The sequence below is a fragment of the Dendropsophus ebraccatus genome, chromosome 10, assembly GCF_027789765.1.
Source record: "Dendropsophus ebraccatus isolate aDenEbr1 chromosome 10, aDenEbr1.pat, whole genome shotgun sequence".
Lineage (NCBI taxonomy): Eukaryota > Metazoa > Chordata > Amphibia > Anura > Hylidae > Dendropsophus > Dendropsophus ebraccatus.
This window is the reverse complement of record NC_091463.1, coordinates 24,825,692-24,844,767: the sequence shown is the minus strand read 5'-3', so window position 1 is coordinate 24,844,767 and position 19,076 is coordinate 24,825,692.

The following is a 19,076-nucleotide window of genomic DNA, read 5'->3' as shown; positions in this document are numbered from 1 at the left end:
AGTAAAAATAATAATAATAATAATATTTCTGGCTATTATAAGTCTTGTTGTCATGTCTTTGCCTGTTTGGAGCTCATGTGGCTGAGACTGCACCTGTAGTCATGTTTTTGTTTTTAAATGCATAAGTCTTAGCCCTGTCTGAACGCTGTCCTACTCCTTAAGGCCCTATTGCACCAACAGATCTGACGACAGATTATCTGCCAAAGATTTGAAGCCAAACCCAGGAACAGACTATAATCAGAGAACAGGTCATAAAGGAAAGACTGGATTTCTCCTCTTTTCAAATCCACTCCTGGGTTTGGCTTCAAATCTTTGGCAAATAATCTGTCGTCAGATCTGTTGGTGGAATAGGGCCTTTATGCTCAGCTGATTGATTCATTTGCCACACCCATCTCTTTTCTGCTGAGTTAAATCTAACCTGCTGATAGACCCCTGTAGCTCCGGGGACACTGAGGAGGAAGGTATGTCTCTTATCTTTCTCCTCAGCGCTGGTCCTCAGGCTGTTAGTCAGGGTAAACTCCGCTCCAGACCACCATAAAGAGGACTGCCGAATCATCCAGCCCAGCCCTTCTAATGAAAATTAATGGAGGGGGTGGGCCAGTTGATGTGGCAGTGCTCCTAAGGGTGTCCTGAAGCGGAGTTTACCCCGACTAACAACCTGGGATGGTAAGATATATACCTTCCTTCTCATCGTCCCTGGTATTATAAGGGGCTATCAGCAGGTTAGATTCATGTAACCTGCTGATAGTTCCCCTTTAACCCCTTCCAATCAGTAATCTATATATATATACCTTCCTGACTGTGAGGGGCTTCCTGATGTGTGCTGTGAGAGAAATCCTGCAGCCAATTGGCTGAGCGCACTTATAAAGCAAAATGTTTCTTCTAATAATGCAATTGTAGTAGCATAATTAGAAGAAAGATTTGATGTTTTAATTAAAGTAAAGTATTAATTATTACAGTGAGCTCTATTGCCGGCAATATGAATTAACGGCTTTAATAGAGTTTCCTGTAAAAGTTAATATTTAATTAATAAAACGAATCCATACTTTTGCAATTAAATATACTGTAAAAAAAAATATATATATAAATATACATTTATTTATATATATATATATATATATATATATAGAGAGAGAGAGAGAGAGAGAGAGAGAGAGAGAAGAAGGAGATTGAGGACAGCATCGTCTTCCAAACACGTGCTAATTCTTTATTGTGCCAGTTTGCATAATACAGGGCAACGTTTCAGCTTGAGCCTTTTTCAAGGATTAACCCTGAAATACTGCTTCCCTGCTTCCCAGGGAGCTTTAACTTTATTAAAACAGCTAAACAAACAATTGTTTAGCTGTTTTATAGAACTTGAACCCGAATCTTTGCGAGATGCTCGTCCCATGTACCATCGAGTACCCTAATGCTCGAACGAGTACCAAGCTCGGACGAGCATGCTCGCTCATCACTACATACTGTATTCCTGCACAGTGAACGGCGTAAACAAAAAAAAAAAGAAACACACCAGGATTGCTGTTTTTATTAAATTATATATCAGAAAAAAAAAATAATCAAAATTTTTCTGTTACATCAATATGATATTAATAAAAACTAGAGATCATGGCGCAAAAAATGACTCCTCAGCCAGCCCTGTAGGTGGAAAAATAAAAGCGATATGGCTCTTATAAGGCGGGGAGGAACATTGAATTAATTTGACACTGACTTTTGTGCATCAAAGGGCTCTGTCTTGAAAGGGTTAACCTCTATTTTGCCTAGGTGATTGATATCTTCTTTTTATACTCACTTTTGTGGGATTCTGGACCTTTGTTTTAATCATGCGCTGGACCGAACCCCTGGTCTCAAACATATATGTTCTGTTAACCCTTTGCCAGCTATTAGTTTTCTTTGTGAAGTATGCTAGTGTATCTTGTGTTCTTTCTCTGTATGCTATTCCTGGTTTCTGAATTTGGCTATGTTACCTGATTATTCTCTTATATGCTGTTTTTGTACCTTGCTGCCCATTTAGTTTTGAACTTGGCCTGTCCCTTGTATGTAAATTAGTTTTGTGCGTGTTTTGTGTATTAACTTATTGCAAGTATGGAACGTGGTTGTATTCAGTCACCTGGGACCGTTGGGGCAAGTAGGTAGGGTCAGCTGGTAGAACCAGATTAGGGCTTACTGTCTGTGTCCTTCCCTACTTATGATTATTACACTTGTATAAAGCATTTAACACAAGTAGTGGGGAATTAATTTATTGCAGCCCTAAAGTAATTTAATTGGTCATACATTTTTGTTACAGATTAAAAAGTTTACTGGGATTTTATGGGTAAGATAGGGCATAGTAGTATTGGCAGCAGGGGTAATAGTAGCTGTGACAATAGATGATGGACAACGTAAGAGATGTTTTTCTATGTAGGCCTAGTAGAAGTGGCAACAAAGGTAGTAAGATACAGTATCAGCTGCAGGGCCATCCCGGGAATCCAGGACATCTTTCTCAGATTCCTGGGTGAGTGCAGTTTAGTTATGTGTGCAATTAATGGAGCAAATTTGAGAGGATATCAGGAACTTCCCACATAGACAGGGTCTTTGTAATGCACTGGGTCAAAAGAGAGGAGAAAGAAGACTGCAAGTCGGAAGACAAGCAGTAGTCGAGCTTGTATGGTGTGAGTTGTATGGAGTTTTCTAATACCATATGGGAGCTGCACCAAGGCTTTTAATATTATATGGGAGCTGCATAGAAGGCAGAATACTATATGGAAGCTGCACAGAAGGGTCTACTATTAAATGAGAACTCCAAAGAGGGGTTATTACCATACGAGAGCTGCACAGAGGGGCCTTATACTATATGGGAGCTGCACAGACAGGTCTAATACTATATGGGGTTTGTAAGAAGCGCATGACACTGTATCAGGGATGCATAGAGGGACCTGCACAGACACAAAGAAGCCTAACACTATAAGGGGTGCACGGGGGGGGGGAGGGGAGTAATAATACCATATGGGGCATACAGTTGAGTCCAACTACTTTATGAGGTCATCCCTTCAGAAAAATACAGATTTGAAGCTTGCAAAGAGATGAGGATTTTGTAAAAATTAGGAACCTAAAATGTGTGTATAAAGAAGATAGAAAAATGAGCAACTCTGATCAGAGAATATTCCTCATGTGAGTCACTGAATGTAACTGCAATGTAGTCACTTTTATGATCTGCAGACCCTGTTTAGAGCTGATATCATCCTCCTATACGGTCACTGTATGAAGTGATATTGTTCTTTGTACAGTGGATTTTATTAATAGTGATGAGCGAATACTGTTCGATCGAATCGATATTCGATCAAATAGTTAAGTATTCGATCTATCCAATATTATCGAATAGTTCGCCGAATATTCGGTAAATATTCGATAAGCGTTCAAATCTCCCAACTTCTGGTTTTTACCACCAAGTGGTCGAATAGATGTTTTTCAATAATCGAATACTTGTTCCCATAGACTTTATAGGGATCGAATATTTGATCGAATATTCGGGAGATGTTAGGTGATGATGCAAGGGCATCCGTGTCAGAAATGACAGCTCTAGTGGAACCTGTTCTCCCTAACAGCCGGGGAACAGTCCAACTAGTAGTGGGGGGGATGGTATTGTAGGTAGGCCTAGACAGTTAGTGGTTGTAGGGGATTCTATAATCAGGAAGACGGATAGAATAATTTGTCGCCAAGACCGCCTCAACCGAATGGTTTGCTGTCTCCCTGGTGCCAGGGTTCGGCATGTGGTGGAAAGGGTGGATAAATTACTTGGGGGGGGGGGGCTGGGGATTACCCAGCTGTCATGGTCCATGTGGGAACCAATGACAGGATACAAGGTAGGTGGAGGTCTATTAAAAATAATTTTAGAGAACTAGGTTCTAAGTTGAAGGGAAGGACCTCCAAGGTGGTATTCTCTGGAATACTGCCTGTGCCATGCGCATCGCAGGAAAGACAGCGGGAGCTTAGGGAGTTAAATGCATGGCTCAAGTCGTGGTGTAGAGAAGAAGGGTTTGGGTTTTTAGAGCACTGGGCTAAATTTTCATTGGGGTACAAACTGTTTTCCGCAGATAATTTGCACCTTAATGGAAGGGGGTCCGCTGTGCTGGGGGAGAGAATCCTAGAAGGGGTTGAAGGGTTTTTAAACTAGGGATGTGGAGGAAGGACAATGTAGTGTGTAATATAGTGGCGGATAGGTTAGAGAGGGGACAGAACATTGAGGTGGGAGGAGGAGGGTCCTGTGAGGGGAGGATAAGACCAGTGCATAGGGAGATCCATATGTTGCGGATGAACAGTGAGGATGATTGTAGCCACAGCACAGTAATAAATCCTATTTCTTATAATGAAGCGGTTAAACTCGATGGTAATATAAAGTGTATGGTTACTAATGCCAGAAGTCTAGCCAATAAGATGGGGGAGCTGGAGGCCTTGGTTCTGGAGGAGTCCATTGATGTGGTTGGTGTGACTGAGACATGGCTGGACTCCTCACATGACTGGGCTGTCAATATTCAGAGATTGGCATTGTTCAGAAGGGACCGGGTGGGCAGAAGGGGAGGAGGAGTATGTCTGTATGTCAGAAATGATATTAAAGTAAGTGTAAAAGATGCAATAGTGGGCGATGACTGTGATGATGTGGAAGCATTGTGGGTAGAACTACAGAAGGAGGTAAAGAGTGAAAAAATTATTCTTGGTGTAATCTATAGACCCCCCAACATTACTGAGGAGGTAGATGGCCAGTTGAATAGACAAATAGAGCGGGCTGCCCGGGAGGGAACAGTAGTGATAATGGGGGACCTCAACTACCCAGATATAGATTGGGGTCACGGTTCAGCTAAAACCACAAAGGGGAGGGAATTTATTAACCTCCTGCAGGATAATTTTCTGGGCCAGTTTGTGGAGGAGCCAACTAAAAGTGATGCCTTGTTGGATCTGGTTATTTCTAACAACGCTGAGCTGGTTGGGGATGTCACTGTCCATGAACACCTGGGTAATAGTGACCACAATATAGTGACTATAGGGCATAGACTGGGAGCTGCTGCTGTCACATACTGATGCAGCTAATAAATGGGAAATCTTCAAATCCACATTAAATAACTGTACTGCCAAATATATTCCTATGGGTAACAAATATAAACGGTTAATATCAAATCCCACATGGCTTACAACCAAGGTTAGAAGGGCTATAAATGAGAAAAAAGGGGCATTTAAAAAATACAAATCAGAAGCGTCAGCTTTAGCCTTTAAACAAAGAAGTCAACAAAACCTGTAAAAATGTAATAAAAGCAGCAAAAATTCACAATGAAAAACAGGTGGCCATAGATAGCAAAAGAAACCCCCCAAAAAATCTTCAAATATATTAATGCAAAAAAACCAAGGCCAGAGCATGTAGGACCCCTAAATAATGGTGACGGGGAGTTAATAACTGGGCATCAGGAGAAAGCTAAGTTACTTAATGGCTTCTTCAGTTCTGTATATACAAAAGAAGAGGATGGAGCTGTGGTTGGTGGGGCCAGTACTGAGGTGGGTGGGGCCAGTGCTGCTAACACATGTAATGTACTGAACTGGTTTACTATAGATATGGTCCAAGATAAATTAAATAAACTCAATGCAACCAAAGCTCCAGGGCCTGATGGATTACACCCCAGAGTTCTTAGGGAACTCAGTTCTGTAATTTCTCTACCCTTGTATGAAATATTCAGTGATTCTTTGCTGACTGGTATTGTGCCGAGGGACTGGCGTAAGGCAAATGTAATGCCGATCTTTAAAAAGAAAAAACAAAGGGCGACAGCGCTCCATGGCGAGGATCAGAAGGGCAAGGTGAAAAAGGGATAGGGGTGCACGGCAACCCTCACCTGATGTGGTTGTGCAAAGGGAGGCACAACACTCTGCAGCGTATATATCAAGGACCGCAGCCACTCCCGATATCCAACAGGAAACAATGATGCAAACAACCTCCAACTCCAGACTACACGGATTATGGGGCGCAGGTCCAACTTGAGATCGAGGCACAGTGAGTAATAAAAATATATATTTTATTGTGGAGACTCAACGCGTTTCGGAACCGCACCGGTTCCTTTCTCAAGAGTCATGATACTGATAAAACAGAACAGCACTATATATCACAAACCAAGATGACATTAAAAGGGGAGGAGGACTCAGACCCTCCCACTTCAATCAACACAGACACCTGTAACACCAATAAAGAAAGGCATATGGCTATATACTACATTGCATTAAAATACAATAATATATAAGAAGAGTATATAAAACGAATATGTATATAAATAAAAATAATAATATGTGTAGAAAATGTATAAAAAAAAAAAAAAAAAAATTCAAAAAACCCTTTCTTTTCTTTTCTTTTTTTTTTTTTTTTTTCCTTTTCCCTCCTTTCTCTTTCCCTTTTCTTTTTCTTTTTTTTTTCTCCTTTTCCTTCCTTCTTTTTCCTTTATCTCTTTCTATCTTTAAAAAAAAAAAAAAAAAATTCCCTTTTAAATTTTTTTTTTTTCTTTTTCCTTTTCCTTTTCCTTTTCTTTTTTTTTTTTTTTTTTTCTTTTCTTCTTTAATATATTTATATATATATATATATTTAAAAATAAGTATATAAAGTTAAAAAATTATACCTTCGTATTTTCTAGTGTCTCATTTAAGCCATCTGGTGACAAAGAGCAAAGTTTAAAAATCCAGTATGATTCCCTATTAATGAGCTGCTTGTATCTATTGGGAACATTCTCTCCTATACGCTCCAAAATAGTGAGTCTCAAACTACTAGGGTCAGAATTATCCTTAAGAAAAAAGTGTCGAGAGACACTATGCAATAAAAATGAATTTTTAATATTAGCTCGATGCTTGTTCATGCGGCACTGCACCGTCTGAATGGTGCGTCCCACATACTGCAGGTGACATGGGCATTCTAGGAGATAAATAACATACTGTGATGAACAAGAATACATTTCACGGACAAAAAATATCTCATTGGTGACTATAGAGGTAAATGTTGATGCTGGGGTATCTGTTAATCCAATAATATAATAATAATAATAATAATAATACAAAAACTAGATCTGTGGGCACCGTACGCTGCAATGTAGCGAGGTGCTTATGCTGCAATTGGATAACAGATACCCCAGCATCAACATTTACCTCTATAGTCACCAATGAGATATTTTTTGTCCGTGAAATGTATTCTTGTTTATCACAGTATGTTATTTATCTCCTAGAATGCCCATGTCACCTGCAGTATGTGGGACGCACCATTCAAACGGTGCGGTGCCGCATGAACAAGCATCAAGCTAATATTAAAAATTCATTTTTATTGCATAGTGTCTCTCGACACTTTTTTCTTAAGCATAATTCTGACCCTAGTAGTTTGAGGCTCACTATTTTGGAGCGTATAGGAGAGAATGTTCCCAATAGATACAAGCAGCTCATTAATAGGGAATCATACTGGATTTTTAAACTTTGCTCTTTGTCACCAGATGGCTTAAATGAGACACTAGAAAATACGAAGGTATAATTTTTTAACTTTATATACTTATTTTTAAATATATATATATATATAAATATATTAAAGAAGAAAAGAAAAAAAAAAAAAGAAAAGGAAAAGGGAAAAAAAATAATAATTTAAAAGGGATTTTTTTTTTTTTTTTTTTTTTTTAAAAGATAGAAAGAGATAAAGGAAAAAGAAGGAAGGAAAAGGAGAAAAAAAAAAGAAAAAGAAAAGGGAAAGAGAAAGGAGGGAAAAGGGAAAAAAAGAAAAGAAAAGAAAAGAAAGGGTTTTTTGAAAAAATTTTTTTTTTTTATACATTTTCTACACATATTATTATTTTTATTTATATACATATTCGTTTTATATACTCTTCTTATATATTATTGTATTTTAATGCAATGTAGTATATAGCCATATGCCTTTCTTTATTGGTGTTACAGGTGTCTGTGTTGATTGAAGTGGGAGGGTCTGAGTCCTCCTCCCCTTTTAATGTCATCTTGGTTTGTGATATATAGTGCTGTTCTGTTTTATCAGTATCATGACTCTTGAGAAAGGAACCGGTGCGGTTCCGAAACGCGTTGAGTCTCCACAATAAAATATATATTTTTATTACTCACTGTGCCTCGATCTCAAGTTGGACCTGCGCCCCATAATCCGTGTAGTCTGGAGTTGGAGGTTGTTTGCATCGATCTTTAAAAAGGGCTCTCGAACTTCCCCAGGTAACTACAGTATAGACCTGTAAGCTTAACGTCCATTGTGGATAAACTATTTGAGGGGCTTATAAGGGACTACATCCAGGAATATGTAGTGGCTAATAGTATTATAATTGATAACCAGCATGGTTTTACTAAGGACAGAAGCTGTCAAACCAACCTATTATGTTTCTATGAAGAGGTGAGTAGAAGTCTGGATGGCGGCGCGGCTGTGGATATCGTGTACCTGGATTTTGCAAAAGCGTTTGACACAGTCCCTCATGGACGTCTGATGGGTAAGTTAAAGTCTATCGGTTTGGAAAATTTAATGTGGAACTGGATTGAAAACTGGCTTAATAATCTTACCCAGAGAGTGGTGGTCAATGATTCCTACTCCAAATGGTCCCCGGTAATAAGTGGTGTACCCCAAGGGTCAGTACTGGGCCCTCTTCTGTTTAACTTGTTTATTAATGATATTGAGAATGGAATTAACAGCAATGTTTCTATCTTTGCAGATGACACCAAGCTTTGTAGTACAGTACAGTCTATGGAAGATGTGCAGATGTTACAGGATGACTTAGACACACTGAATGTTTGGGCGTCCACTTGGCAAATGAGGTTCATTGTGGATAAATGTAAAGTTATGCACCTGGGTACTAATAACCCGCATGCAACATATGTCCTGGGGGGAGTTACTCTGGGAGAGTCGCTGATGGAGAAGGATCTGGGTGTACTTGTAGATAATAGACTACAGAACAGCACACAATGTCAGTCAGTGGCTTCTAAGGCCAGCAGGATATTGTCATGCATTAAAACAGGCATGGACTCTTGGGACAGGGATATAATATTACCGCTTTATAAAGCTTTGGTGTGGCCTCATCTGAAGTATGCCGTCCAGTTTTGGAACCCGATTCATAAAAAGGATGTTCTAGAGGTGGAGAGGGTACAAAGACGGGCAACTAAACTAATAAGGGGAATGGAGCATGTTAGTTATGAGGAGAGATTAAAAGAATTACATTTGTTTAGTCTGGAGAAGAGCTGTATAAGGGGAGATATGATTAATTTATTTAAATATATAAATGGCCCCTACAAGACATATGGGGAAAAGATGTTCCAGGTAAAACCCTTTCAAAGGACAAGGGGGCACTGCCTCCGCCTGGAGAAAAAAAGGTTCAATCTCCGGAGGCGACAAGTCTTCTTTACCATGAGAACTGTGATCTGTGGAACAGTCTACCACAGGATCTGGTCACAGCAAAAACAGTAGAGGGCTTCAAAACAGGGCTAGACAAGTTCTTAGACCAAAATAATATAAATGCATATGTATAGAACCTATCACCCCTCCCCCTTCCCTGTATCCATCCCCTCCTTGGTTGAACTTGATGGACATGTGTCTTTTTTCAACCATATTACTTATGTTAACTATGTAAATTATTTATAATTTATTTACTTTTTTTAAAAATTTTGTTAGCCCCACTGGAGGAGCCGACCATGGATAATTATGTAGAGCGTACCAGTAAAGTGACACAACATCAAGTGCAAAACATCTGGGTAGCTGGCAACCAGTTGTTCACTCTTTCTCATTGTCAGCTCTTCACAAAGCCAATGTAATTGGCCTTTCATTGTCTTCATGACGTCAGTAAGAGTATTCCAGGACAAATGATGTAATGGGAGAAGGATGAATACTTTGAACTGTCACAGCTGCAAAATCATAATCCTGCCATCGGTGTTTAATCTCTTCTGTGACAGCTACACCAAGTGTGAATATTTAGTCATCCCGAATAAAAATCTACTATGGCCTGCCATAGTCTAGTTACACATGGCACTCTGATTATCCATCCCTCCCTAGTCAACATTTTGTCAACTTATCCCACAGGTGTTGAACGCTGAAGAAACACATAAAAACATAGAAGACAATATAAAAAGTCTACTTGGTCCACTTAGCTATTTAGTCCACTCTGACCACATTTTCTGGGAGATTGTTCCAAGTTTCTTCTTCTTTTTTAGTGAAATGTTTTATGGTATGGCTTTTGCCACCCACAAGTAATTTAAACCCTCTGTTTATTCATGGCACCCTGGACAACTGTTGTAGAACGTGTTTCCAATAATTGTGGAATTTCTTCTAGATCTCTAAGGCTCAGGTGAATTTTTTATACAGTGTTTCTCAACATCAATATATGGGATCTACTCTTTCCTTTGGGTTCCCCATTGCTCCTCATGCTCAGGCTACTTCCTTCTACTGGCATCATTAGGACTCAATAAGGACCTGCCTAGTCTCTAGTTCTAGTACTGACAGTTGGTGTTAGAACAGTTTTGCTTCTGCTCCCAAGGACCACTTACTTAGCATTTCTGACCACTGTCTACTAGATACACGGTAACACAGTTGGTATGGTTGAAAATATACTAATATAGATTGAGCGTCCCCTTGTCTTTTGAGGGTGTTTTACCTGGAACATCTTTTCCCTATATTTCTGGTACGGGTCATTTAAAATACTTAAATAAGTCTCTTCTCAAGACTAAAAAATAACCATTCTTTTAATCTTTCCTTATAACTAAGATGCTTCAGGCTTCTTATTTATTACGTTTGTACCTTTTCCAGTTCCAGGAGTATCCTTTTTAGAAATCGGGGCCAAAAACTGAACAGTATACTAGACCAAGTTCACTACTCTCATTCCAGCCTCCATTAAGTCTCACTTAAAGGGGTTGGGTCATAAAGAAAATAGTGATGCATTATGTTAAATAAAAAATATTCCAAGTATACTGTTTAAGAGCTATAGATTCACTAATGCTCCATGTGCTGCTTAGTTTTATAACCTGTTGCCCTTGGTAATGGCCCACCAGGCATCCACTTTCTTCGGATGCTCATGCTCAACTCAATTCAATTGATCCGTAGTTGATTTTCACGCCACTTGCAGCAAGGGGGATTGAGGAAAAGTGTCTGCGCAATTGCATGGCAACCGTAGGGTCACTGTACAGAGAGGAAACCAGTACGAAACCAGATACATAAGAAAGAAAAATAGTACAGTGATGTGAGTTACTTTACTAAAAGCAGCACATTTATACTCACTGGTACGCATCCGATTTTACCTTCTTTGCTTCGTCACACCACCCCCTAAGGGCTTGAAGGGAAGTAAAATGCTAGTTCAGCTATCCACTGGTCCACCAAGGCTAGATGTTCTCATTAAAGAAGAAGTCTGACCTCCGGGTCCCTCTTAAAGAAAAGGCAGGGGCACAGAGGAATTAATAAAAGGTATGAACTAACCTCTCCCCGTGCCTCTTCAGCCCCAGATCTCCGGCACTGCACACCTCACACCCAGGCTGATGGACTGGCCGCTCAGCTGGGACAGGCATTTTCCCCCATGTCGTGCCTTCCCGTGGGGGGTCTTAAAGCCGGTCCCATCACTGATCACGGGCAAAGTGAGAGGTAAGCAATACTTCATTGTTACTCTCTCCCATGCCCCTGCCACCTGTGAGAAGTTGGCTGAGGATGGACCTCTCCTTTAAGCCCCTGAAACCTTATACTAAAACCTTATACTTTATAGGTTACCTATGCCTGGCTAAATTTTTATAAAGGCCTCAGGAGGCCTCTTGGTTGATATTATGAGAGATAATGAAGTAGGGTACCAAAAATTTAAAGGGGTATTCCAGGGAAAATTGATAAATTGGTAATGGAAAGGGTTAACCAAGGTTAACCCTTTCCTAATATACTTACCTGTCCTTTATTGCTCCCCCAAGGAGATCTGCGGTCCGGCCACGTGATCTTCCAGCTTACGACTCGTGGATCCTCTTCTTCCGGTTCGGTGACGTCACCATACCCGGCCGGCGTGTGGCTCTCTGTCTTATTAGCGGCAGAGCACTGAACCCTGACTGGCTTGGTAGCGTGTAGCCAATCAGGGTTTAGTGTTCTGCCTCTCCACACACACCAGTTACATCTGCAGGGTCGGCGTCAGCACGTCATTGTGAGGGGTCCCTGTGGGGTGCCATCAGACATCACTCTGCAGGATGGGAGGTCCTGCAGAGTGATGTCGGATGTCACACAACAGCACCCTGCAGGGACCCCTGACAGTGACCGGCCCCCCTCCCTGTGTTATCATTGTGATCCCCCCGGCCCCCCTCCCTGTGTTATCATTGTGATCCCCCCGGCCCCCTCCCTGTGTTATCATTGTGATCCCCCCGGCCCCCCTCCCTGTGTTATCATTGTGATCCCCCCGGCCCCCCTCCCTGTGTAATCATTCATATACACAGATCACTCACCCCCGGTGTAAGCAGGCTGCAGTGGCGCTGGACCCGATCTCGGCGCCTTTTTCAATCAGCTATCCTCAGCTGACAGGCGCTGTGTGTGTGAGGCAGGAGAGATTTCTTCCTTGCTCTGTACACAGCGCCTGTCAGCTGAGGATAGCTGCTTGAAAAAGGCGCCGAGATCGGGTCCAGCGCCGCTGCAGCCTGCTTACACCGGGGGTGAGTGATCTGTGTATCTGAATGATTACACAGGGAGGGGGGCCGGGGGGATCACAATGATTACACAGGGAGGGGGGCCGGGGGGATCACAATGATAACACAGGGAGGGGGGCCGGGGGGATTACAATGATAACACAGGGAGGGGGGCCGGGGTGATCACAATGATTACTCAGGGAGGGGGGCCGGTCACTGTGAGGGGTCCCTGCAGGGTGCTGTTGTGTGACATCAGACATCACTCTGCAGGACCTCCCCCCCCCCCTCCGTGTCAGCGATGCCGCCCGCCGTATCCCTTCCCCTCCCGGGACTCAGGTCGGCATCGCTGACACGGGGGGGGGAGGGGTGTCCTGCAGAGTGATGTCTGATGGCACCCCACAGGGACCCCTCACAATGACGTGCTGACGCCGACCCTGCAGATGTAACTGGTGTGTGTGGAGAGGCAGAACACTAAACCCTGATTGGCTACACGCTACCAAGCCAGTCAGGGTTCAGTGCTCTGCCGCTAATAAGACAGAGAGCCACACGCCGGCCGGGTATGGTGACGTCACCGAACCGGAAGAAGAGGATCCACGAGTCGTAAGCTGGAAGATCACGTGGCCGGACCGCAGATCTCCTTGGGGGAGCAATAAAGGACAGGTAAGTATATTAGGAAAGGGTTAACCTTGGTTAACCCTTTCCATTACCAATTTATCAATTTTCCCTGGAATACCCCTTTAAGGGGTTGTCTGAAAAAACAATTTTCAACTGTCTAATAAATGAGCATACTGTATATTGGTAAATCAGGTTATTTACTACCTTTCTGGGGTCTTTCACACTTTGCTCAGTCCCGTAACAGACTTGCTGTTCCTGTGTACAGGAAACTCTAGTCAGTAATTCATTCAGCTCTATATATTTTCCTACGTGTAAAGGGTTAAGGTCAAGAAAGGGAGATAGGATTGTTTGAATTACTGGCTGGAGTGTCCTATACATAGAAATCTGTTACATGACAACACAGCAGAGAGGTTACACCCCTCATGGTAGAATCAAACCCATCACTTAATGTTTACTCCCATATTTTTTTTCATAGTAAGTTCCCACCCATCTGACTTTTCCCCGACTGTCAGACAATCTATAAACTTTTGGAAACCAGGGGACATGGGAAGAAACAGCAAAAACTCTGCAACCCTAATGGTTATCCAGCCGGTACTGCAGTACCGGCCGGGATGATCTTTTCTGAGACCGGTCTCATACAGCGTATGAACATGGCCTAAAATGTCTACCTGCTATCCACATACTGCAGATGCAGATGGCCATAATTCAGCCTCATTTTACCATCTGCTTTATGGCCACAATACTGGGGTCCAATGGGGGTCTACGGGGGTCTATGTGATTCGTCAGAAGGGCTGAATCTTGGGACGGTAATAAAAAGAATGCCATATGTGACCATATTATTTCTGTTGGATACAATTCTGTAAATCAGAGAGAATTTATCATTTGCATCTTTTTCAACCCATATTTTGAACTAGCTCTTTTCCCTTTGTGCCAGTATAAAGTACACCAACTAAAAGTGCATTGAAACTTAAAGGGATTATAAAGTGATACAAAAACATGGCCCCTTTCTTTCAGAGACATAACAACTCTTGTCTCCAGTTCAGGTGTGGTTTGCAATTAAGCTCCATTCACTTCAATGGAATTGAGCAGCAAAACCCCGCCCAAGCTGGAGACAAGAGTGGGGTTGTCTCTGGAAGAAAGTGGCAATGTTTTTGTTTAGGCTAACCCCTTTAAAGGGGTACTCCGGAGAATCTTTGTGGTGTATCCTTTCCAGTCTGACATGATGCTCTCTGCTACCACCTCTGTCCGTCACAGAAACTGAGAGGTTTTCTATGGGGATTATCTCCTATTCTGGACAGTTCCTGTCATGAACAGAGGTGGCAGCAGAGAACACTGTATCAAATTTGTTTTAAATAGAAGCCATTTACAAATCTATATTACCTTCTGACTAGGGATGGTCCAAACCTGCCAAGGTTCGGGTTCATACGTACCTGAACTCTCGGCAATGAATTCCGCTGTCTTCCACCTCCGTGGAGAGGGTGGATACAGCCGGAGGACCGCCTGGAAAACTGGGATACAGCCTATGGCTACGAACTCGAACCTCGGCAGGTTCGGACCATCTCTAGTTCTGACACCAGTTGACTTAAAAATGTTTTCTTTTTCCTCTGGAGTACCCCTTTAAACCAGACATATAGGGGTAGATTTATCAAACATGATGTAAAGTGAAACTGTCTCAGTTGCCCCTAACAGATTCTACTAGATCAGATTCTACTTTTCATTCCTCACAGACTCTTTGGAAAATGAAAGGTGGAATCTGATTGGTTGCTAGGGGCCACTGGGCCAGTTTAACTTTGCACCATGTTTAATAAATCTCCCCTATAGTCTAGAGATGAGCCAGATTTATCAAACAGCCACTGTGCTACATCTAGTGTATTTTTATACTGTTTGTTTTCACTGTCTGTTAGATAGTATGTGTAAAGCCCAACATTTTAGAATAATAGAAAGACCTACGATTTGTAAGTGTTCTTTATCTGATATCAGGATATCTTCAGGATAACTAGAATAGACCTTTTTTTACCTTTCACAGTATAGCCAGATACTGATTTGCTGTAGTCAGTGTGCAGACCATAAGCAACATGTATTATTCCCCTTCTGTTTACCACTGGTATTTGCCACAAGATGGCATTGCAGATCTAAACAGGAATCTGGCTTTAAGGAGGTCTGAATAAACAATGCTGGTGTTCTCTACAATTAACGTTCCTCAATTTGCATCTTTAGTATTATCCCTACTGAACACCTTAAATGAGGATTTATAGCTGAATACTAAGCAGTGATGGGTCTTGTGGAAAGTGCTTTTTACTTAGTTTTCTTATTTGTGACGTATTAAATTACACGTAAAAAGGAATCTCTCTGTCCAGCGTCTATACAACTCGGGAGTAGTCAAACATGTACAGTCTCTGTACAATGCCTGCACTTAATATATTGCTTTTTTTTTTTTTTTTTTTTTTTTTTTAAGCACTTTAAAATTTATATTTACATGAAAATATGACATGACATCACTTTACTTAGTGGCTAATTTTATAATAACAACTTCTTTGTAAACTTAGACTAGACAGTTAAGGGAAGCATTCACACTATGATTATGCCTTTTAAAGGGAAGCACATGCAAAAATTTGGTGCTAGTGTATACGTGCATTGACCGGCACAGATCCCATTTACTTGTATGGTCAAAACATAGTGAGCTGGTGACTATCTTGGGGTAATTTCCCCACACATACAAGTCTTTTGAGCCCATGTAAACACTCGTTTAAGTGTCAGAAATTACATAAACACTAATGAAGTTTGGACCATCGAAGTAAATGGGCCACGTACCTCTTCATGCAGGTATATGTCAGCACATAACAAGCAGTCTAATGTATACTACTAAAGGTGGATCGCTGTGAATTGCGACTTTCAGGTAAGATTATTATTATTTACTTATAAAGCACCCTTGATTCTAGAGTGCTTTACAAGCCATAAGGGGTTAACAAACAGGAACATTACAAGATCAAAACGCATTAAAGGCAAATGGCAGACAGGTACATGAGGAGAGAGGACCCAGCCCGTGAGGGCTTACACTCTAAAAGGTTCTGGGAGAGAAACAGGAGGTAAAGTGCAGCCAGTCAATTGTGATGCAGAATTGTTATAGGTTGTAGCCTAGATTAAAGATATGGGTTTTCAGGTTACTTTTGAAGGACTTGATGGTGGATGAGAGCCGGATGTGTCGGGGTAGCGTGTTCCGAGTATGGGGGAGGTTCGGGCAAAGTCTTGGAGGTGCTTGTGTGAGGTACGAACAAGGGGGAACACAAAAGGAGGTCACTGGAGGATCGAAGGTTGCATGAGGGACGGTAGCAGGATATCAGGTCAGAGATGTATGGGGGATGGGGTGGGGGGCAGGTTGTAGATGGCCTTGTGCGTCATGGTCAACAATTTTAAATGAATACGTTGGACAATGGGGAGTCAGTGAAGGGATTGGCAGTGGGGGCAGTGGGGAGAGGCACAGGCAAAGCAAAGGGGAAAGGTACATTAATTGGACAGCAGAGGTAAGGATAGACTGGAGGGGACCAAGGAAGTTAAATGGAAGGCCACAGAGGAGGATGTTACAGTAGTCCAAGCGGGAGATAATTAGAGCATGTACCAGCAGTTTTGTGGAGTCAGGGGTGGGAAAAGAGCAGATTCTGGAAATGTTTTTGAGGTGAGGCGGCAGGAGGTGGTCAGGGCCTGAATGTGTGGTTTAAAAGACAGGGTAGAGTCAAAAGTGACCCCAAGGCAGCGGACTTGGGGACAGGGGACAGAGTGCAGCCATTGATAGTAATCAAGAGATAAGACTGCAGGGTAGAGCGAGGTGGGGTAAAGATGATTAGTTCTGTTTTGTCCATGTTGAGTTTTAGAAAGTGGGAGGAAAAAAAGGAAGATATATCAGATAGACACTCTGGATCCTGGTTAGCAAAAAGGTGACATCTGGACTGGGGAGGTAGATCTGAGTGTCGTCTGCATAGAAGTGGTACTGGAAGCTGTGGGATTTTTTGATGCGTCCCAGGCCAGAGGTATAGATGGAGAAGAGAAGAGGCCCGAGTGCAGAGCATTGGGGGAGACCAACAGTGAGGGGGTGAGGAGAGGAGTAGGTGTGGGAGACTGTGGTAGTGGTTGGAGAGGTAAGAGGAGATCGAGGAGAGGGCTAAGCTAGTGAAGCCAAGGGATAAAAGAATTTGTAGGAAGAGAGAATGGTCAACTGTGTCAAAGGCAGAAGATAGGTCAAGGAGAAGGTGAACAGAGTATTGATGTGAGACGTTAGCAGGTCATTGGCCATTTTGGTGAGGGCAGGTTCTGTGGAGTGGTTGGGGGGCAAAAGCCAAATTGCAGGGAATTGAATAGTGAGTTGGATGAAAAGTTGAAGGATAGTTCATAGTAGACATGATGTTCCAGGAGTTTCGAGGCAAACGGCAAAAGTGAGATGGGGAGGTAGCTGAATAAGGAGGTAGGGTCAATGGATGGCTTTTTAAGGATGGGTGTGATGGTTGCATGTTTATATGCAGATGGGAAGATGACAGTAGTTAGTGATAGATTGAAAAGATTAGTTAGTGCTGGGACAAATGTTGAGGTAAGGTTGGGGATAAGGTGGGATTGGGTCAAGTGCGCAGGTGGTGAGGTGTGATGTCGAGAGTAGTACGAGGGTGAGCTGAGGGGACTGTAAGGGGAAACTTGCTCTGATGTCTTCGATTTTCTGTTTGAAGAATGTGGCAAAGTCCTCAGCAGAAACAAGAGATGTGGGGGGTGGCAGCGGGGGACAGAGAAGGGTTACCTAGGGTTGTGAGATAAGGAAGATATGAGGGAAGTAAAGTAGTCCTGTTTAGCAGAGGTAAGGGCAGATTTGAAGTCAATGAGTGCTTGCCTGTATGTCTGGAAGTCTTCCTTGGGGTGGGTTCTCTTCAGCTCTGGACACTCACCTTAGTTGTTTGGTTAGGTCGATGGGCCAGGGCTGCCCAATCATGTGTTGTATTCTGTTTTGCATGAGAGGGGCCACAGAGTCATAAGCTGAGGTAATTGTGGAATTGTAGAAGGTTGCAGCTGTGTCAGTGTCATTCAGAGAAGATATGGCAGAGAGTGGTATGAGGGAGTCAGAGTGTTTGAATGTTTAGGTTGTGTAAGGTTCCTGCGAGAGTGGGCAGGTAAATTTCCCTTCACAGTGATTGGATTAACCACTTATTATTTGTCTTATTTTGCACTCAGTGTTGCATCGAAAACCATGCCCCTTTTGCCAAACCTAAAAGTAAAAATGTCTAAAAAATATTCAAAATACTAAATACAGCACATTCTGATCCAATGGAGGTCGTGAGCATTATGTTCTCATATGTGTTCATAGTCACAAGTACCTGAACTTCCACCAGTAGAGTGGAATTCACTACTGATCCAGCAGCGGCCTTAATGATAGGTACACTTTAAAGTGTCTAGTCCAAGGTTACACTGTCTAAGAATTAGACAATTTTAGTAAATGTACATCTATGCAATAGATTTACTATTGTGAATGGGCCATGATTCTTGAATAATTTGCACCAACAATTTTACATGACATTATGTATTGAAGACACTTTTTTTACTTTGTCCAACAGACTTCAGTAATAACATCAGTAAAAGGGGGCATGGCTTCTTGGAAAAATAGGTGTGGTTTAACTCTCAAGGTCATTTAATAATTTTATTACTTGCAACTTTTTAAAAAGTCTCACCCCACTTAAAAATTGATGTAGAAAGCTACAAGGCAAAATTCCCCTAACTCATCATACATAACGCAACAGCTTGATAAGGTTGATGAATCTTACAGATTTGTCCATTCTCATCTTGTAAGATATATTTAGTGATGCATCACATGAGGTTTC